At 45.5% G+C, this 21520-nt stretch overlaps 1 long non-coding RNA gene across 1 annotated transcript; it reads left to right on the top strand.

Moving 5' to 3' along the window:
• Nucleotides 1–13165: 13165 nt before the first annotated feature.
• Nucleotides 13166–20623, top strand: LOC117313302 (uncharacterized). Its single transcript, XR_004527764.2, has 4 exons — nt 13166–13391; nt 14141–14303; nt 14562–15262; nt 20133–20623. It is a non-coding gene; the product is annotated as an uncharacterized lncRNA (long non-coding RNA).
• The last annotated feature ends 897 nt before the right edge of the window (nt 20624–21520 follow it).

Here is a 21520-nt window from a genome sequence, read left to right on the forward strand (position 1 = left end):
TGTAAGTTTGTTGGATACTAATATATGGCCCTCTGTGGACTTGCACAAATATTTATTGAGTGCCCACTTCAAGCTAACACTGTTGCAAAACACGGGGGATACTGCAGTGCCATGACAGATCCTGCTCTTCTGGGGACACAGTGTGGCTGTGGGCGGGGTAAGAGACCAGCGACCAACTAGAATCCAAGTGAATGAACAAGAGAATTTCAGATAGTGATCAATGCTGTGGAAAAACAAAAAAGAGTCAAACCTAGGTGGTGTGACAGAGCATGTGCCGGGTACCGCTAAAATGGGGACCAGGCATGATCTCTCTTGGATGCCTGAGTTGAGCTTAGGGGGTGGTTCCAGAAGAGGTAAAAATGAACCCAGCACTGAATTTGTGTGATTTGTGAAGCTCTTTCAGACTCTCCCCATCAATTGGTTCCCTAAATAGCAGGAATTACTTTCTTGAGGTGGGGAGGTTGGAGACATCTTCTTTTCTCTCTCTCTCTCTAATTCTGTTTTTGTAAAAGAGAAAATAATCTTCCACCATCCACTACAAGGAGGGTTGCCCCTCACACTGAAGAGGACAGACCATGGGGCAGTGGCCTTGGGACAATTCCAGGGAGGCCTCAGCTCAGTAATTCAAGCCACCTGAGCTCAAGGTTGTCATCTCATCTAAGTGGCCCACAGGCTGCGGAAGCGCCCATGGTGATGGCAGCTCGGCTGCGAGGATTCCAGGGCACCTCTCTGTTCTTCAGGCTTTCCTCTCTCAACTGTCTCATTCGGATGCTCTCAGAGCCATAAAGCCCTAGTGTTGGAAACATGGACAGGAGCCCTGGGCATGGAAGTTGGCATATCCCTTCCATTCAGGGAGAATATCAAAAACTTGGAGCCATCCGTCCAGCACCAGCAGAGACCAATCAGGCAAAAGCCAGTTGCTTTGTCAAATGGGTGTGTCTCTCCCACTTCCTGCGTCTACACTTCCTTTCCTCTGGTGGCAAAATAGGCAGTTCCTTGTTGTTTCTGCCTCTTAAAATCCTTCCATCCTTCAAGTCCCAGTTCAAGTGCCCCTCTTCCATGAGACCCCTGCCTCCTTACAGCTTAGTTGAAAGCTTTGAGCTCAGGGCAGGCATCGTCTTTATTCCGTACAAGGACCTTTGGGGCAGAAGCCTTGACAGCCTACCCGCTTCTGTCTCCCCCAGAGCCTGGCGCAATAGAACCTTGTCCCTCGTAGAACCCTAATACACGTGTGCTGTCCGAGGAGTGAAAGGGCTGCCCCTGGCTTTTGAGGTGACACCATGTCCAGAAGTGTGTGGGCTGGCGATATTTAAGGGACAGCGATTAGCATGTTGTTACTTGAAGTTGTTCTAGAGGATCTATTTTCCACCCATGTCAGCACTCTCTTGCTTTCTATTTTGAGTCCAATTTCACCAGAATGATTAAACAAAGGGGAAATCATCAAAAACCACAGCAGAGCCTGGAGGGGCGAAAGAAAAGGCAGAAATAAGCATGTGGGGTTGAGGGGAGGGTGATAAAAATACAGTCAGCAAGTGAGAGGCCTAGGGACTAGGCAGCCTGCTCACACGCTGAAGCAAAGCTGCAGATGCAAAACAGGACCATGTTGCAGAGCCTTTGGGGGAAGAGCTGTATAGGAAGGGGGGCTGAAGTCCAGAAAACTTCACCCTGGGAACGCGGCAACTGTCCTGACTTGTAAGAGAGGAAAGCCAAAATTGCTCCAGAATGTTTTTTTTCCTGGAGAGAAGCATGAACAGAAATTCCAGCTGAAGGGCCTGTTTCCCTCTCCCATCCCCCATTCTTTGGGCTGGGTGCGCAGTTGCTCTCCCTGAAGAAGAGGAACCCATGCGTGCATTCTGTTCCCAGGGCTGCTGGGAGAGAGGGTCTGTTCTCCCGCGTCCCTCCCCTTGATGGACGGGGCTGACCTTGGACATTCCCCACTGCAGAGAGTCTGGGTCCCTAGTGGGTCACACGAGTGTCACGGAGGGGGATGCCTCCAAGTGGAAGAGCCCTGAAAGGAGCAGAAACCCACAGCACCCAAGGGAGATCCCAGAGCCTAAAGTGGCCGAGGGCAGGGGTTGAGGGAAGGAGAAAGAAAGAGGCCTGGCTGCTTCTGGAGCTTTTGCTGATGCGAGCTTTATTATTATTATTTTTTTTTTGCCGTACGCGGGCCTTTCACTGCCGTGGCCTCTCCCGTTGCGGAGCACAGGCTCCGGACGCGCAGACTCAGCGGCCATGGCTCACGGGCCCAGCCGCTCCGCGGCATGTGGGATCTTCCCGGACCGGGGCGCGAACCCGTGTCCCCTGCATCGGCAGGCGGACGGACTGTCAACCACTGCGCCACCAGGGAAGCCCTATGCGAGCTTTTTTTACCAACACTTTTGGTGAGAGGCCCAAAGCTCTTGCTTTGGCACCATGGACCCCATACCCTCTCCTCCAGAGACCGCAGAGCTGGCTGTAGCCACTCGCCACATGTGGCTCTCGAGAGCTTGAAATGTGGTCGGTCCAAGTGGAGATGTGCTGTAGGTGTAAAATACACCCCGAACGTGAAAATCTTTGTATGGAAAGAGAACGTAAAATATCTCATTAATAATTATTACATGTTGATGGGGACCTCCCTGGTGGCCCAGCGGGTAAGACTCCGTGCTGCCAATGCAGGGGGCCTGGTTTCGATCCCTGGTTAGGGGACTAGATCCCACATGCATGCTGCAACTAAGAGTTCCCGAGCTGCAACCCAGACCTGCAAAATAAATAAATAAATAAACATTTTAAATAAATAAAAAGAAATTAAAAATTATAAAAATAATTATTACATGTTGAAATGACAATATGTAGATTATTGAGTTAAATAAAATACATTATTAAAACTCTTTTAACCTGTTTCTTTTTCACTTCTTTTAATGTGGCTACTGGTAAATTTAAAATTACATGTGTGGTTTGCATTCTATTTCTGTTGGCCCGTGCTGCTCTAGAGAGTGTCTGTGCCTGAGGCTGGGGAGAGGCCAGCAAATTTTAAACTGAGACGTGTCACTGGTTTAAATATTTAAAAAACTATTTTTAATATCAATCACCTGTGACCAATAACAAAAATCAGGGGGTCATAGGGAGAAAGGGGTTCTGCAACATTTACTGTGCCAGGAGATAGACCCCAAATCTGGAAGAGGACTCCCAAGAGAGTGGAGCTCAATGTTCATTCTACATTTATCAAAAAATACAAACATTGAGCTCTTTACTATGTGCATGTTCTAGGGGCGAAGGATCCAGCAGGAAACAAAGCAAAGATTCTTGCTCTCAGGGAAGGGGTAAACTCTAGATGGTAGACAGACAACACACAGTCTAAATGCATGTAAGAAATATAAGAAAAAACATAGCGTGTTCGAAGGGGATAAGTGACGGGGAGAAAAGTAGTGCAGGTAAGAGGGGTTTGAATTTAAATATGGTGGTCAGGGAAGGCTTCATGGAGAAGGTGACATTGGAGCCCAAACTTAAGGAGGCGAGGGACTGAACTGGCAGGTCTGGGAGGGAGCGTTCCAGCAGAGCAGGATGGAGGCGGGAGGGGGCCTGACATGTTTGGGGACAGCAAGGAGGCCAGCGTGGCTGGCATGGAGTGCGCAGGGGAGAGTATAGGAGGAGATGAGGTCAGGAAAGTAGCAGGGAGCAGACCGCATAGGACCTTGTCGGCCATCACAATGGCTTTGGGTTTTACTGTGAGTGAGATGGGGCACTTCGGAGAGCTATGAGCTGAGGCAGGGTGCACCGACTTAGATTTTAACAGGATCACTGTGGCTGCTGAGTAGAGAACAGACTCTAGGGGGTGTTGGTGGAAGCGGGGAAACCAGTTAGAAGATTAAGCACCATTAGGGTGAGATGAAAGGGAAGGGTGGCTCCACCTGGGAGGTCAGAGTGGAGATGAGTGACGAGAGTTGCCTGGGCGGCCCTTTGGGTTTATTTCTCTCCCCACAGCTGAGGAAGCTCGAGGCAGGGACTGCTGACTCTCCATTTGCAGACCCCCCATGCTTTCCGCTCTGTCCTCAGCGACGGCCACGCAGGCTGGCGTCCTTGCTGGTCTTCTGGTTCACCAAGCTCTGTCCTGCAGCAGGGTGTTTGCTCTGTCAATGCCTCTGCTCTCCTTAGGGCTGGTGCCTCCTCATCGTTCCGGTCTCAGCTCCAATGCCACCCTTCAGAGAGGCCTCTCCCCCAACACAGCCTCCAGGACCCCCTTCCCCATGTCTATATAACTCCATTTTATTAACTTCTTTGCATCAGTCGCTGGCTGAAATGATGCCTTTATTTGCTTACTCCTTCCTTGTTTCTCACCTGCCCTAAGGGTGGGGACTTGGTCACACCGTGTCCCCTGTGCCTAGGACAGCATGCATCACATCTACAGCAACCAGCCAGCGGTTCTTGCCCTTTAAACTTGAGGTAAGGAGGCAATAGGCACAGAGTCTGGTGCTGTGTAAACTGGGTGCACTTGTTTGCTATGTGACCTTAGGCAATTTCATCTCTTCAAGCCTCAGTTTTACCATTTGTAAAATGGGGATAATGTGTGTATTCACCTCGTGAGGAAATTTTTAGGAGTGAGTGACAGAATGCATATAAATTGGGAAATCCAGTAGCTGGAACTATTATAATTATTAACAACTGCCTATTTGCATCATTTTCATTCTCCTGTTGTCTAATTAATCTTCTCTCAGATGTTCTGAACTCCATTTCCCTTTAATCAAACCCTCAAGAATAGTGCTGTCCAGTAGAACTTTCTTCCCTAATTGAAATGCCCTATGTCTGTGCTGCCCAGTACGGTAGCTACTAGCCCCACGTAGCTATTGAGCACTTGATACGTGGTTATTACGGCTGAAGAGCTGACTTTTACATTTTATTTCATTTTAATTAATTTACATTTACCTTTAAACAGCCGCATGGAGTTAGCAGCTACCATTTTGGACAGGGCAGCTCTAGAAACTACCAGTGATGGGAAGAAAAAGCTTTTAATAAATGCAGTACTTTTAATGGGCTCTTTACAGATCTAAACTTACTATATCCATTTTGGAATACCAGAATATATCATGTAAACTTTGATTTGCTTACAAAATGTTGGGATGTTTAAATATATGAAAATCCTTAACAAAAAGGGACATCTTTTCCCTTCATTTTCTTTCTGCTCCTCTGCTTTCTCCTTCCTCTTACTTCTTCAAATCCAGTTATTCAGCTTCCATCCCTGTTTTTCTTTTCTTTCTGGGGCCTCCATTCTCTAGCTAGAGCTGAGAGCAGCCTCAGTGGATAGAGGGTTGACAGGGAGGAAACCGCCTTGATTCATTTCTCTTCTGCTGTCCAACAACACACTGGCACCGTCTCAGGACTAGGAGAGGGCTGCCGCTTCTGCTGTTCCTTAGATTCAGGTAATACAGAACAAGGCAGGACAATCCAGTTGTAAAATCATGAATTTTTGAGCTGAGAAGTTCCTTAGAGATTGTCTGTTCCAATCCCTTCATTTTACAAATAAGGAAGTAAAAACCCAGAGAGGGGAAGTGACAACCAAAACCCGGGACTCCTGACCCCCTAGCCTTCTGCTTATTCTATAACTCACAGTGGACAGCCCACATATTTTTCCAATTCTTTTTCTTAAAAACAAAAGCAATTAAAACTCAACTACACTAAACCAAACCAGACTTTTAGATTTTGTTTTTCTATCCCTAAGCCTTTTAGACAGATCTCAGTAAAAGTTTTTGGTCTTGATGCATGGGAAAAGAATTAAAGACATCCTTTGAGTTCCTTTTGAACGACTGTTCTATAAATGTTTTAAAATGTCGCATCATGTTTATAATCCTTATTATAAATAAAAATCACTGAATATTGCCTAGTGATTGTCATTTATTTTGTGACTTTGCTTTTTTTAAAAAAAAGCCCATGCCTGAATGTTGGTGGAAAGCTACCAACCAAAGTAATAGCAAGAGTTTTCATTTCATTTTCAAAGCTACTAATCAAAGCATACCAAAGCATTTTTCATATAAAACATTCATCTGATATGGAAAAAAACCTTTAACAAACAGCATGCAAAATAACTAAATTTAGTGGAGTTTGCATAAGAGTACCTGTTTTTCCTAGCAATTAGACAATAGTGTACTTAGTGGTTAGATGTTAAAGCTTTAGAGGAAAATCCTTGCTCTGACACTGAGAAGCTGTTTGAAACTGGGCAAGTGAATTAACCGTTCTGAGTCTGTTTCTCTATCTTATAAAATGGGGTTCATAATAGTATCGACCTCAAAGAGTATCTGTAAGGATTAAAAGAGAATCTATGTAAAGCTTATAGTATAGTACTTGACACATAGTAAGCATTCAATAAATCATTATTATCACTTACTTATTACATATTACTATTATGAGATAATGTGAGCTTTGCAAATTAAGTGCTGTGCAAAAGAAAATTATTTTAATTATATTGATATTTTGAAAACATTTTAATTACTAAAAATACCTCAGATTTTTTAAAGGAAATTTTGACATTAAAGAAAAATGTGGGGCTTCCCTGGTGGCGCAGTGGTTGAGAATCTGCCTGCCAATGCAGGGGACACGGGTTCGAGCCCTGGTCTGGGAAGATCCCACATGCCACGGAGCAATTAGGCCCGTGAGCCACAACTACGGAGCCTGTGCGTCTGGAGCCTGTGCTCCACAACTAGAGAGGCCGCGATAGTGAGAGGCCCGCGCACCGCGATGAAGAGTGGCCCCCGCTTGCCACAACTAGAGAAAGCCCTCGCACAGAAACGAAGACCAAACACAGCAAAAATAAATAAATAAATTTAAAAGAAAAATGTGGAAAAAATTAAGATCACTCATAATGTCACCATTCAGATGCAACCACTGACACCTTTTTTAGTTTATCTCTTCTCATCTTTTTCTAGACGCAGTGTAGTTTTACCTTGTATATATCATTTTAAAATTGGGTCTCTGTCTTTAACATTATTTCATTATCTTCATGTTGTTTGTTAGAACAAATTTATAGCCCATTCAAAGCAAGCCTATGAGACTTGATGTGTGTCCTTCTCCTATTGAATGTCCCTCCCATCTTGCAATTCATCTTATCTTACTGTATTTTTATGAATCTCTGTAATTTGTCTAATATTCTTTTTTGAGTTAGCAGAGTAGAAATCAATGACTCTCAATCCTGACTGCCTATTAGAAACACCTATAGAGCTTTAAGAAAATACTAATATGCAAGCAATATCCCAATTTAATAAAAATTTCTAGGGGTGGGTCTTGGCATCAGTACTTTTCAAAAGAGCCCAAGTGTTTGTTTATGCAAATAAACAAATAAATACATGATTATAATAATTTCTAATGTATATTATTGCATACCCTTCCTAAGCACATACTTTTAAAAAAAATTTATTTATTTTTGGCTGCATTGGGTCTTTGTTGTTGCACACAGGCTTTCTCTAGTTGCGGCAAGTGGGGGCTACTCTTCATTGTGGTGGCTTCTCTTGTTGCAGAGCACGGGCTCTAGGCATGCGGGCTTCAGTAGTTGTGGCACACGGGCTCAGTAGTTGTGGCACATGGGCTTAGTTGCTCCGTGGCATGTGGGATCTTCCTGGACCAGGGATCAAACCCGTGTCTGCTGCATTGGCGGGCAGATTCTCAACCACTGCACCACCAGGGAAGCCCCTGTTTTTTGTTTTTAAACTCAACAGCCACTCCCTGCAGCCACAGGGAATTCCCTGGCAGTCCAGTGTTTAGGGCTCTGGGCTGACACTGCAGGGGGCGCTGGTCCAATCCCTGGTCGGGTAACTAAGATCCTACATAAACAAACAAACAAACAAAAAACACCCGAACTTTTGTGGTATTGGGTTGGCCAAAAATGCATGACCTGAATCTAATTATTAGGAAACATCCGACGAAACCAAATAGAGGCATATTCTACCAAATATCTGGCCTGTGGTCTTCAAAAATGTCAATGTCTTGAAAGACACAGAGGGACTTCCCTGGTGGCACAGTGGTTAAGAATCCACCTGCTAATGCATGGGACACGGGTTCAAGCCCTGGTCTAGGAAGCTCCCACATGCCGTGGAGCAACTAAGCTACAACTACCGAGCCTGTGCTCTAGAGCCCGTGAGCCACAACTACGGAGCCCAAGTGCCACAACTACTGCAGCCTGTGCGCCTAGAGCCTGTGCTCTGCAACAAGAGGATCCACTGCAATGAGAAGCCCGCACACTGCAATGAAGAGAAGTCCCGGCTCACCACAACTAGAGAAAGCCTGTGCACGGCAATGAAGACCCAATGCAGCCAAAAAATAATAAAAATAATAAAAAAAAAAGAGTGAGCCAAGAATACTGGAAAAAAAAAAAGATAAAGAAAAAGTCTGAAACTATTCCAGAGTAAAGGAAAGTAAAGAGACAGCACAACCCAATGTAAAATGGGATGTAGGATTTTGTTCTGCTCTAAACAGACGAGATAATTTGAGAAATCTGAATAAAGTCTGAAGATTTTATAATATTACATCATCATCAATAAAGTATTTAGGGATAAAAGGGCTTCATGTTTGTAGTTTACTCTCAAATGATTCAGAAAAAATATGTATGTATTACATATGTATGTATGTGTGCATGTATTGTGTGTGCAGAGACAAAGAAAATAATAAAACAAATGCGATCAATTGTAAATATCTGGGGAATCTGGGTGAAGAGATAGTGTTAATTCTTGTGTTATTCTTCGAACTTTTTTGTAAGTCTGAAATTGTGTTAAAATAGATAAATTTTTAAAATCCTAAACTTTTACAAAGTCCTAAAAATGGAATAAAGTAGGGACAGAATTTAAAAATGCAAAAAACACCTTATTTTTGTTGTTTTAAAAATAATCCGTAGCTATATGGAGAGAGATCTTACTTAAGAAGAGACAGTTGTCAGCATATAGGCGAGGGAGGTCTGGGCTTCTGTTTAAGCATCTGCTGATTTAAGGATCCAACAAGTATGCTGGCAGAGTATGTCCAACAGAGGGCGGTGCAACATTATGAAGAATAAATCACATCACATGGGTTTTGGGCAACATTACTTAAAGTGGATTCTAAAGTGTTTACAAATAGAACAGAGGCATTGAGAATCTTAGAGCTGAATTCTATCTGCAACCCATTTTACAGATGCACAAACTGAGACTCAAAGAGGGGAAAAAAACTTGCCCAAAGTCATAGCCACCAGCAGCACAACCGCCTTGCAAATAATAACCACAGCTATGATTTATTGAAGGCTTACTATACGCCAGGAACTGTATGTACTAAGCACTTTACATGCATTATTTAGGTAATCACACCTCCACTCCCATCTTTTTTTTTTTTTTTTTCAGTTATGTAGCTGAGGCTCACAGAAGTCAGTAACTTATCTGATGGATGTCACTAATAAATGAGATTCTGGAGGTGCTCATAGCTGACATGCCATTCTGTCCTACAGTTTTGCTGGTATACCTACCCTATCCTTGAAGAATCAATCACCTAATAGGGGAAGGCAGAACACAGCCATCAAAACAGAAATTTATCTCAGCACTTACTGATGGATACACATACACACACAAGTAACCAGAGATTAAGTGAAGAAAGATTCCAAACTGGTCCCCTTGCTTCTCTTCTTGTACTGTCCACAACTCACTCTCCACACGACAGCCAGAGTCATGTTTTAAAATATGTATCAATCATGTCACTCTCCTATGAACATCTTCTAACGGCTTCCCATATACTTAGAATAAAATCCAGACTCCTCACCAGGCTCTGCTTGAGCTGACCCCTGCCTACCTCCTTGACCTCATCTCCCACCAATCTCTTCCTTGTCCACATTGATTTGGCCATACTGGCCTTCGTTCCACCCTGAGCACATGTGAAGCTTGTTGCCACCTTAGGGCCTTTGCAACTTGCTCTCGCTTTTGCCTGGAACCCTCTTCCCAGGTCTCCACGTGGCTGTCCCTTTCTTCTCACTCAAGTCTTCCCTAAATGTGGCCCCACAAAGAGACCTTCCTGATCACAGGATCTAAGATCGTGCCACCGCCTTCCTACCACTGCCTCCTGCTTTGTTTGAGCTACTGTATATGCTACTGTTACCAAAGCACAAGTGCCGTCTTATCATTATCTGAAATAATCTTGTTAACTTGTTTCCTTGCTTATTGCCCAACATTTTCCCCTCTAGAAAATATTCTTCTTGAGGACAGAACTTGATCATCACAGCAGCGCCTAGAGCTGTGAGTGTCTGGCTTAGAGTAGGAAATGTAATACATAGTTATTGAATGAATGAACAAATGAATGAGTTGAATTGATTGGAGCAGGGAATTCTTGTGCAACAAAGCAGGGTGGGGTAGGAAAGTATGTTTGAAAGGGTCAGGAGAAGATTGAGGAGGCCTCAAATGGTAGGCTAACCCCTCTATGCGTACGCTGTAGGCAGTAGGGAGCCACTGAAAGTTTTTGATTTCCTGAAAGCAAGGTTTGTTCATTTAGTTTCCAAGCAGTGTGTAAGATGGATTGGAGAGGAGAGCTTGGAGATGGACAGTCGAGTTAGAAGACTAGTGGAAACCCAGCCAAAGGCAGAGTAATAGTTTAAAAACTAAATAAATTGTCTGCTTTGACCCTATAACAAAAACAACTGCCACAACTCATTGGTATATAGAACTTACTGTGTCTCAGCAGACCCATCTGCAATGTCCCCCAGTCGAGTGCAGTCTGAAAGAAGACTGGAAATGGAATCAGATGGGCAGAGGTTTCAACTTGTCCTGATTCTGCAATTACGGTTTATGGGCAACATCATTTGAGTCAGTCCTTAAAGGGTTAACAATCAGGTCACAGGATTTAAGAATTTAAAAGTCTGAGCCCCAGAAGGGAACCAGTCCACATCTTGTCATTTTCTCATAAGGAAAAAATGAGATTAGAGAAGGGAAGTGACTTGCTCAAGGCCAGGAGGCCAGGAGAGCTTCCTCTGTTTTCCAGAGATGCTTCATGTCTGAGTTTCTTCACCTAGAAAATGCAGAAGTTCTTCTGCACAGGATCAAATAGATACTGTGAGAAGGCTTTGCAAACTGTGAAATGAGGGGCTCGTGTGGTATTTTATTATTATCTGGCCATAACTGCCAGCTTGGCTTTGACTCAGGTTCAGATTCATTCTTCCAACACATTTTATTTAGAGCTTACTAATGCTTACTATTTATTGCCTACTAATGCCTCTTCTCAGCACTGGAGACACTGCAGTGAACACACAGCCCCTACAAGCCCTAATCCTCCCAGTACTTACATTCTAGGGAACTGCGTGTGTGGGTGTGTTTGTTGTGTGGTGATAAGTGCTATGGAGAAGAGCAAAGCAGGAAGGGGAATGGGGAGTGGCCAGAGGTGGGAGAGGGGCTAGAATTATACACAGGGGTGTCAAAGAGGGCCTCTCAGAGAAAGTGACCCAGATTCTGGGCTGCACCTAGCACAGTGGAGGGGAACTTTTAAAATTAAAATAAAAAAGTTTGGAAAGGAATATACTTGTTCTTGGGCATCAGAGTCTCAAGGGAAAGGCTGATTTTGCTCGGATCTGTGGTGATGACCATCCGACACTGGCTCGGAGCGTAGGCTGCAGAAATGAAACCTTTGTCATCAGCATTCTCTTAGACCATCAGACGCAACTTTCTGCTTCCTTCTTGCAAACAAAACCCGAGCAAAAACCTTAAAGGAGTTAGCAGAGATAATTAGCATAAAGACATCCTCAAATCTGGGTAATTAAGGAAGGGGGCAGGAACCCACATTGCAGCCCTACTCTCTCCTAAGTGCAGCGCTAGGCTCCTACACACCCATCTCATGTGATCCTCCAGGCAGCCCTACAAGGGAGATATTATTGTTCCCATTTTGTAGATGAGGAAACTGAGGTCCAGAGCACCCGTGTGACTTGCCCAATGTCAACATAGCTGAGAAATGACACACCAGAGGTTTAAACCCAGGCCAGCCTGGGTCTTTATCCTGTGTTCTCTCTGTGAGGTCACAGCCCCTTCCCTGGGCTGAGAGCTGGAGTGGTTTTGAAAGCAACTACTGAAACCTTTCCCAGAAGAGACGCAGAAATTACATAGTCCAACTCCTTCATTTTACAGAGCAAACGAGTTAACAATACGAACGCGCGCCTAAACACCTGGTAGCCGTGAATGGATGCTGGTTTTCTGTCTTTGCAGATTGGAAACCAACGGTTTAGAGACAAGAAGTTACTTCCCTGAGGTTTACAAAGCAGCTTAGCAGCAAAGCCCATAGACTAAGGAGCCCCGGGAAGCCTACATCTTTTCACTACTCTCTGAGCCCCTTAAGGCTTAGAGGTCAAAGGCTGTAGAGTCAACGACAAAGAGAAAGAGGAAGAACTGTCAGGCCTGGAGACCAGTGATCTTTCAAGGCTTCTCTCCAAATGATTACTACGGGGAATGGCCGGGGTGGGTGGAGGTCTGGGGCCAATAACACGGAGTAGCCATGAGCTGGTGGGCTAACGCTACAGCCACTGCTGGGACAGTCGTGGCTCTCTCTTACGCTGCACGGACTGACCCCTGTCACATCCGACTTGCCCCTCAGGGTGCTTTGCTTCCAGAGGCAGTGTGGTGGTGGTACCAGCTGACGGTGCGCTGGTGGTCTTGGTTCCAAATTCGCATTCACGGGGTGAACCTGAGCAACGGTAATAACTGCGACAGCTAACATTTAATGAGTATGCATGTCTGGGGTGGGGCTGGGGAGCTGGCGTGTGTGTGTGTGTGTGTGTGTGAAGACAGACAGAGAGAGGGGGGACAACTCTGGTCAGAGTGTGGGCTAAAGCTTGCGGGAGGAGCTAAACAGGGGCAGGAGGGCTCGTCCCAGCACCCAGTCAGGTGTCTTGAATTTTCTTCCCAGTTCACAGATGAGAAAGCAAAGGAAGGCTCAGGGAACTTCAAGGTCATATAGACAGTGAAGGTTAGAACTCTAGTCTGTCTAAGCTCCATTTCCCCATTTTATGTTGGGTGTGTGAGTGTATATGTGCGTGGGGGCTTAATTCCTTCTTCCATTTGAATGAGAAAATGCCGCGGGGCGGGGGGCAGGGTGGAGGGAGGTGGGAGGGCGGAAGAGCTCTGGCAATTCCCGCTTCTAGGAGTAAAGGCGCCACACTTTTGGAGCTGTCTCTCTTTGGGAAATTCACCAGGATGGGCCTTTATACAAACATGAGGCAAGTCCCCGCCCATTGTCCTTGGGGAGGGGGTGGGGTCACCCCAATCTCTACGCAGATGGAGCGGAGTGCCTTGAGTTCACTTGAATGATGTGAATCTATCTTTTTAACCACCCTTCACCCTTGAGGAATGGGGGAGAAATAATCTTCCCGGAGCGAGATTCCAACTGGACATGAGGTGCCTCCTCGGGAGGTTTTTGAAGATTGAATAATGGAGATGAGGAAGGTACTGCGGACCCTTGTGACTGATTGGTATGGGCCATCCAGTCATTCATTAATTCACCCAAGCTCTGCTAGGCTTTGGGAATTTACTGGCGAGTTACCCACCAGCTGAACTTTGGGAGAGTTAAAAGGGCAGCAAAGCAGCCCAAAATAGGAGAGCTAAGATTGTAACTGACTGCTAGACCTGTGAAGCCCACCTGGAGTCTTGATGTCAGGGTGGTGGGAGAATGGGGTCTCTGGGTCGTGTCAGTATTTGGATAGTTTAAGATCAGGAGGATCCAGTGGGTGGTAAGATAAATTTACAGTTAGAGTCTGGAATCAGGGAAATGCAGCTTAGAGACGTGTTTGGTTAGTAGAGGTTATTTTTTCATTTGAATTTAAATGCCTTTAGGTGGGGATTGGACTCCCAGCTTCCTGGGTTCTCACCACTCCTTACTGGCCCCATCGGATTTACATTACAGGCCGTCTGCCCAGCCCTGTGGCTAACAGAGTTTTCCACCCTAACAGTGGATGTCTCCAAGTTTTGAGAGTCTATTAATTCAAGTATAAATGAACCAAAGGCAGATGTGCAGAATCTGGTAATGGTTTTAAGCTTTGAACTTCTCTCTGAGTCTCACTGGAATGAGATAATAATGGTGATCTTTACTGGTGATCTTTATTGATGACAATAATAATTGGTGATAAATAATGGTGAATAAGTTGACATTCATTTCCATTCATTCCACATGTTTATTAAGAACTGCTATGTGTCAGCACTTTTCTAGGTCTTGGGAGTACAGCAGTGAAGAAAACAGACAAAAATGGAACTTGAATTCCAGCGTGGGTGGAGGGAGACAGACAGTAGAGAAGATACATGATTGAAACGCATGGTGTATTAGACGGTGATAAGTACTATGGAGACAAAGTGGGAACGAAGGTAAGAAGTTTGGGAGGAGGAAGGCTTAGATAGGGCGGCCATCGTGGGCTTCACTGAGAAAATGAATCTTTAGTAAAGACCTGAATTAAGTGAGGGAGCTGCCATTGGGGGCAAAAACAGGCAGAGAAAGCAGCAAGTGCAAAAGTCCTGAGGGGGGACCAGGCCTGGGGTTTTAGAGTAGCCCTGTCAGCATACCATGCACTGTTCTAAGATATTTCACTTCTATGAGGGAGGTAACATTATTGTTCCCATTTACAGATGGGCAAACTATGGCCGGAGAATCTAAGAAACTTGCTGTGGATTAGGTAAGAGGTGGAACCAGGCTTCTAACCCAAGCTGCCTAACTCCAGAGCTTGTGCTTTTAAATACTAAGCTGTGTTGAAGAGATCAGACCCAGGTACTGAAGACTTACACCTCCAGCTATAAGCAGCCTTCCAAGCCCTGGAGGAAAACCCTGGGTGTGGTGGGAGGGGAGGGAGTGACTCAGACCTTGGCTGGCTTCCCGCTGAGTCACTGCTGAGGGGCCGTGAAAGGAGTCGAGTGGCACTCAGGCTTCACCTCCTCACACTGGTAAATTCCTGTCTTCTGGGGGAGATGCCTGGCGGCAGACCCGAACCACACATCGTTGGTGGACAAGTTCGTCTGACTTTCCTAACAGCTCTGTTGTGGAACCGTGGGTGGGCTCCATTTCCTGGTGTGGCCCCACAGCCAGCAAGAGGGAACACTCCCGGAAGTTGACTTTCTGCCCAACCTAGCTCTGTATCCTCCAACGTGTCCTGGATGGACACATTCTGTCCCTCGTCAGGCTGGCTGTGTTGCATCTCAGGTGAACTCTTCAAGAACAGCTGTGTGCTTGCCATGCCACTACAGAGAGCAAGATGCAAAGGGCAGCCACACACGTTGCCCTGGGGCTTATTCTCTTGACATAGTCATTCAGGAAGACAGCAAGGAAGAAATGTGTAAGTACTACGGCAAGTATGTCAAGTTTGTTATGATTTCAAAACAGGGATTGACGAATAACAGTAGCTAGCAGGGACTGAGCACTAATTATGTGCCTGGCGGTTTCGAAGTGCTAACCATGGTATATCTCATTTTCATAGTTCTCACAACACCTAGTTAGGGAAGTGCTTCCCATTGTACAGAAAAGACAACAGAGGCTCAGAGAGGTCACACATAGGAAAGGGCAGGAAGGACAGTGGGAATAAAATCCTGGAGTCAGGAAAGTACGAGCCTGGGCTTCCCTAGCAGTCCGGTGGTTAAGACTCCGTGCTTCTGGGCTTCCCTGGTGGTGCAGTGGTTAAGAACCCGCCTGCCAATGCAGGGGATGTGGGTTCGATCCCTGGTCTGGGAGGATCCCACATGCTGCGGAGCAACTAAGCCCGTGCGCCACAACTACTGAACCTGAGCTCTAGAGCCCATGAGCCACAACTACTGAGCCCGTCAGCCACAACTACTGAAGCCCAAGTGCCTAGAGCCCATGCTCCACAACAAGAGAAAGCACCACCATGAGAAGCCCACTTACCAAAATGGAGAGTAGCCCCCGCTCACTGCAACTAGAAAGCCCATGCAGAGAAATGAAGACCCAACACAGCCAAAGATAAATTAAAAAAAAAAACGGGGTTTGATCCCTGGTCAGGGAACTAAGATCCTGCATGCTCTGCAACGCAGCCAAAAAAAAAAAAAAAAAAAAAAAGAAAGTACAGCCTGGATTTAGAGAGCTCCAAGGAGCTGGAGCAAAAGGATGGAGGAGGGAGGAGGATAGTGATGGATGAAGCTGGAGAGGACCAGTGAGACCAGACTATGAAGTCTGGACTTGAGTTCATAGTAGCAGGGAACCACTGAAGATGTTCCATCATGTTTCTCCTTGGTGCCCCAGAGGTATCACACCTTTGTCGCTTTGGTTTAGGGTCACTTTGGAGCATGAATAGTGGAGACTGAACAAACACAGTGGGAAGAACTCATACTGTCTGCATGGTGAGATCCCTCACTAGCTCCTCGCTCACCAAGCATCCTCTGTATTTGTTGAACCTCTGCTGCAGAATATCCTTGGATAAGAGCTGTATGTTCCCAGGAATGTGCTGTCCACAGCTGGCTGGTCCTCTCCACTCTGGCCATGCCCACCTTCCCTGATTCACATCTTTTCCTGGCCTTCACCTCCCTCCTCCCCAATTCTAATGTGCACATAAGTTGTTTTTGTCTAGCTGGCATTTCCGCTACTTTTGCAAAGCTTCTCTTCCCTGTGCTCCTTCTGCGATCTAGCCAGTTTGCCTCACAACACTTTCTTGTGGTAGACGCCATTCGTTACCTACCCAATCTAGTCTCCTTCCTTCCTGGCTTAAGAAACCCCAATTTTGTTCAGGCTGACCACATGGCCAGCCCCAGGCCATGGATCATGATACATCTAAGCCAATCACATCCCTATTTCTCACTTTTCTAGACTCCCTTGCAGCTAGGGTATCCACGTGACCCAGTTGTTGCCTATAAGACCCGAGGGGAAGTCTGCTCTGGGGCTTCTGAGAAAGCTTTCAATTTTTTGACAAAAGAAAACAGCCTCTTCCCCATGACAAACCCTTCCCACTGCCCCCAAGGTAAACACAGTCGTGATGGCTAGAGCTCTCTGCAGGCTGGGAGGATGTCCACTGAGGGTTCTCAGCAGCCATCATTTGGAGAACGCCTGCTTTCCGAGGAGAGCGTACCATCAAACACAGAGAGAAAAGCATCAGAGCAGGGAGAGAGAGAAAGAGAGAAAAGTTGAAGTCTTATGTGAATGTCTTTATTCATACCTGAAAGCAGAACTACCCCTGGAATTCCAAGTTATGTGAACAATGCATGCCTTTCTTTTTTCCTTATGCGTGTTGAGGTGGGTTTCTATTATTTGTAACCAAAGGTCCAGGTCTCCCATCTTGATGATAAATGTTCCACAGGACTCCCAACCTTCCTCTGCCTGTAACACCTGTGACCTTGACGGACTGTTAGGATGTGTGTGAGTCACATGTCATCCACCTGCCCGCCCTCAACCTCAGCACCCCCTCCCCAGCACACACACACACACACACACAGACACACAGACACACACATACACACACACACACACACACACACACACACAGAGATATCTCCATCTCTACCCTCTTGGTAAAAGCTGGCCCAAGGGAATGAGGAATGAGGAAACCCAGGGTGTCACCACATACTAAGGCCACTTCAACTCCACATTGTGCTCAGAATGCCCTTGCAACACCCTTGTTTGAGAAACACTACAGTTAAGAAATGGGAGTCAGAGAAAAGCGGGCTGGGTGGGCAGGGGTGGGGTGCATGGGGTCCATGTGATCTGGGAGGGAATTTTGAGATTGTGCAGCTGTTCTCTCATTTGTTCATTCATAAAACATTCCTTTTGCCTTTATTTATTCTTATTGTTAATTGAGATATAATTGACACATAACATTAGTGTCAGGTGTACAACATAATAATTTGTTATTTGTATATATTGTGAAGTGATCACCACAGTAATCTATCATCACACAGTTATAAATCTGTTTCTCCTTGTGACGAGACCTTTTAAGATCTACTCTCTTAGCAACTTTCAAACATACAATAGTATTATTATTATTATTATTTTTTGGCCACGCCGAGACATGGGATCTTAGTTCCCTGACCAGGGATTGAACCCATGCCCCCGGCAGTGGAAGCACAGCATCCTAACCACTGGACCACCAGAGAAGTCCCTACAACAGTATTATTAACTGTAGCCAACATGCTGCACATTACATTTTATGACTTACTTTTTTTTTTTTTTTTTTTTTTTTTTTTTTTTTTTTTGCGTTATGTGGGCCTCTCACTGTCGTGGCCTCTCTCGTTGCGGAGCACAGGCTCCGGACATGCTGGCTCAGCGGCCATGGCTCATGGGCCCAGCCACTCCGCGGCATGTGGGATCCCCCCGGACCAGGGCACGAACCCGTGTCCCCTGCATCGGCAGGTGGACTCTCAACCACTGCGCCACCAGGGAAGCCCATGACTTACTTATTTTAAACTGGAAGTTTGTACCTTTTGATCCCCTTTACCCATTTTGCCCACCCCCAACTCCCCCACCCCACCTCTGGCAGCACCGATCTGTTCTCCACGCAACACATTTCTCTGTTGAGCATCTACTTCGTGCCAGAGTCTAAAATGTTCCCTGCTTTCTCTATGTTTGCGAGGAAATGTAACGTACAGTATATGAAAGATACAAAGCGAAGAAACTGGTGAGTCTCCATCTTCTCTCCTTCTCAAAGAGGAAATGACCTTAAAATAAAACAGATGAAATCCAGATTGGCAATGAGAGAGCCTTACTACTGAGTGGGATTTGGGATGTTAAAATGAGATATCACATTGGGAGTGAGAATCTCCTTTCCTGGAAACCTTCAGGATGAAGATCTAAACCACTGACTCATCATTACTAGGCACCTCCATGGGGTAATGCATAAAGCAAAGGCTTCCGAGTGAAGCAACTTAGCTTTGAATCCTGACTCCTTTCTTGAAATGGGTGGGTTTTGACAAATTGCTAAATCTCCCTGAGTCTCAGTTTTCTCTGAGTTACTGTGAGTGTTGTACGACGACAATATTATGTACTATTTTTTGAGGGCTGACTATATCCTGGTTCTGATCTAAGCTCTATGTCTCAACTCATTTAAACCTCACAACAAATGAAGAAACTAAGGCTTCGGAAGGTCAGATACCTTGCTGGTCAGTTGTAGAGCCTGGCTTTGAACTCAGGGAGCCTGGCTCTAGAGCTTTTGCTTGTTACCGGGTCACTTACTGCTGCCATTCTTGGTAAAATGGAGACTCATTTGTTTCAGTCACTAGGAGAGTGGTAAGTAAGATGCATGGGCTCTGGGGCCACACTGCCCTGGTTCAGATCCCAGGTTTATCACTCCTTAGCTGAGTTATTATGAGCAAATCATTTCACTTCTCTATCGCTGTCTTGATTTCTTCATTTGTAAAATGGAGCTGATAATAATGTTCTTAGGCTTTTTGTGAGAATTGAGTGAGTTAACACAATAAACTTTTTTTTTAAAGGCCATTGATTTTTTAAAAAATTTATTTAGGCTGTGCTGGGTCTTAGTTGTGGCATGCGGGATCTTCGTTGTCGCGTGCAGGCTCTTTAATTGCAACATGTGGGATCTAGTTCCCTGACCAGGGATCAAACCTGGGCCTCCTGCATTGGGAGCATGGAGTTTTCGCCATTGAACCACCAGGGAAGTCCCAACATGATAAACTTTGACTCATACCCGGTACATGGTAAATGCTCAATAAATGTTGCCTAGTATTTTCTTTCAGGTCTCTTTGCTGCCTCAGGGAGGTTCCCCTCCCCACCTCCACCCAATCTGAATTATGTTCCTTCTCCGAGCACCATGTTCCTTTCCCATATAACACTCAGGACGACTTGCAATCATGTATAATTGTAACCACCTCACAGGGTTGTTATGATGATTAAATGAGATAATGTGAGTAAAGCAGAGCTTCCTGGCATATGTTTGGCTCTTGGCAAGTGTAAATTGTTATATTATTATCACCATTATTTACACTGGATGCCTTCCTTGGTTGAAATCACTGATGTTTTGATGTATTGACAATTTCACTAAATTGAAGGCACCTGTCAATCATAACCACACCATTACTGATGCATTTCTAAGAAATACAAAATCACGACACAAAGCTTTCCTATCACGTAGAATTTCCATTTCATGCATATTGAAAGAGCTCTTTTAAGTCTTATTTAGACATAGATTTTTATCATGTATCAAGCTGCTCTGTTTCCTTGCCTTTTTAATACACAATAACTTTTCATTTCAGTGCCAAATCAGCGTGGAATCTTTTTGAAGACATTGTTAGTGGCGATTAAACCAACACCTGTGGTGCTAACAGTGCACACAACTCAAGGGAAAGGATGACGAGACGGAGAACTGTGACCAAGTTTGTGCACGTGCGGTCAACTGCAACTATATCACGACTATCTCCTGGCTGCCTGCAATTTGACATACTGTTGATTACAACATACAGCCTTATTTCAGAGATGTAAAAATATGAAAAAAACGTGTCATAAGTTTGATGGAATACAATATTAAAATTTAAATGTCCTCGCTAACAGTCATGTTGTTCCTTATTTGGTTTTCCGAAAGCCACCGTGGTTCAGATCAAACCTATGTAGGTTTTCCTTCTTTTTTTTTTTTTTTTTTTTTTTGCGGTACGCGGGCCTCTCACTGTTGTGGCCTCTCCCGTTGCGGAGCCCAGGCTCCGGACGCGCAGGCTCAGCGGCCATGGCTCACGGGCCCAGCCGCTCCGTGGCATGTGGGATCTTTCCGGACCGGGGCACGATCCCGTGTCCCCTGCATCGGCAGGTGGACTCTCAACCACTGCGCCACCAGGGAAGCCCCGTTTTCCTTCTAAGTAATGGCTTCATCTTTAGCAACAAGCTTTGCGTTTGTTAAAGCAATGCTGGCTGCTGTAAAAGCTAAACCCTAAAACCACATCGGTTAACACTCTAAAGGTTTATTTCTTGCTCGTGTAAAGTCCAAATCAGGTGCTCCTCGTTGGCAGCAAGGGCTTCACTCCATGTGGTCATTCAGGGATCCAGATACATAGATTTTGTGTTGCAACAGATCATTTCAAGGGCTTCTCTGGGCCTGTAACATAGAATGTTTCGTGGGCTGAGCCTGGAGGTGGCTTGCACAACACACTTTTTCTCACATTCCACTGTCAGATCTTGATCCTATGGCCACATCTAACTGCAAGGGAGGCTGGGAAATGTACTCTAGCTGTGTCACCGGGAGGAAGAGGAGTTTGGTGATCAGGCACCAATATCTGCTCCAGGCTTTGTGGGAAATTCAAGCACTGTGACGGGCATGCTTATAAGTGAATTCATTTCACCCTCACAGCAACCCCCCAGGTGGTTGCTATCTTCATTTTACAGGTAAAGAAACTGAGGCTCAAAGAGATGAAATGACTTGCTCAAGGCCACATCGCTCCACAGTCAGGGAGCCAGAGTTGGAGGTCTTGCTCCCTATGTTCTTCCATTACACCCACCTGCCTCTTATTATTATTTTTTTTTTTTGCGGTACGCGGGCCTCTCACTGTTGTGGCCTCTCCCGTTGTGGAGCACAGGCTTCGGACGCGCAGGCTCAGCGGCCATAGCTCACGGGCCCAGCTGCTCTGCGGCATGTGGGATCCTCCCGGACCGGGGC

Source organism: Tursiops truncatus, chromosome 8, assembly GCF_011762595.2.
Source record: "Tursiops truncatus isolate mTurTru1 chromosome 8, mTurTru1.mat.Y, whole genome shotgun sequence".
Lineage (NCBI taxonomy): Eukaryota > Metazoa > Chordata > Mammalia > Artiodactyla > Delphinidae > Tursiops > Tursiops truncatus.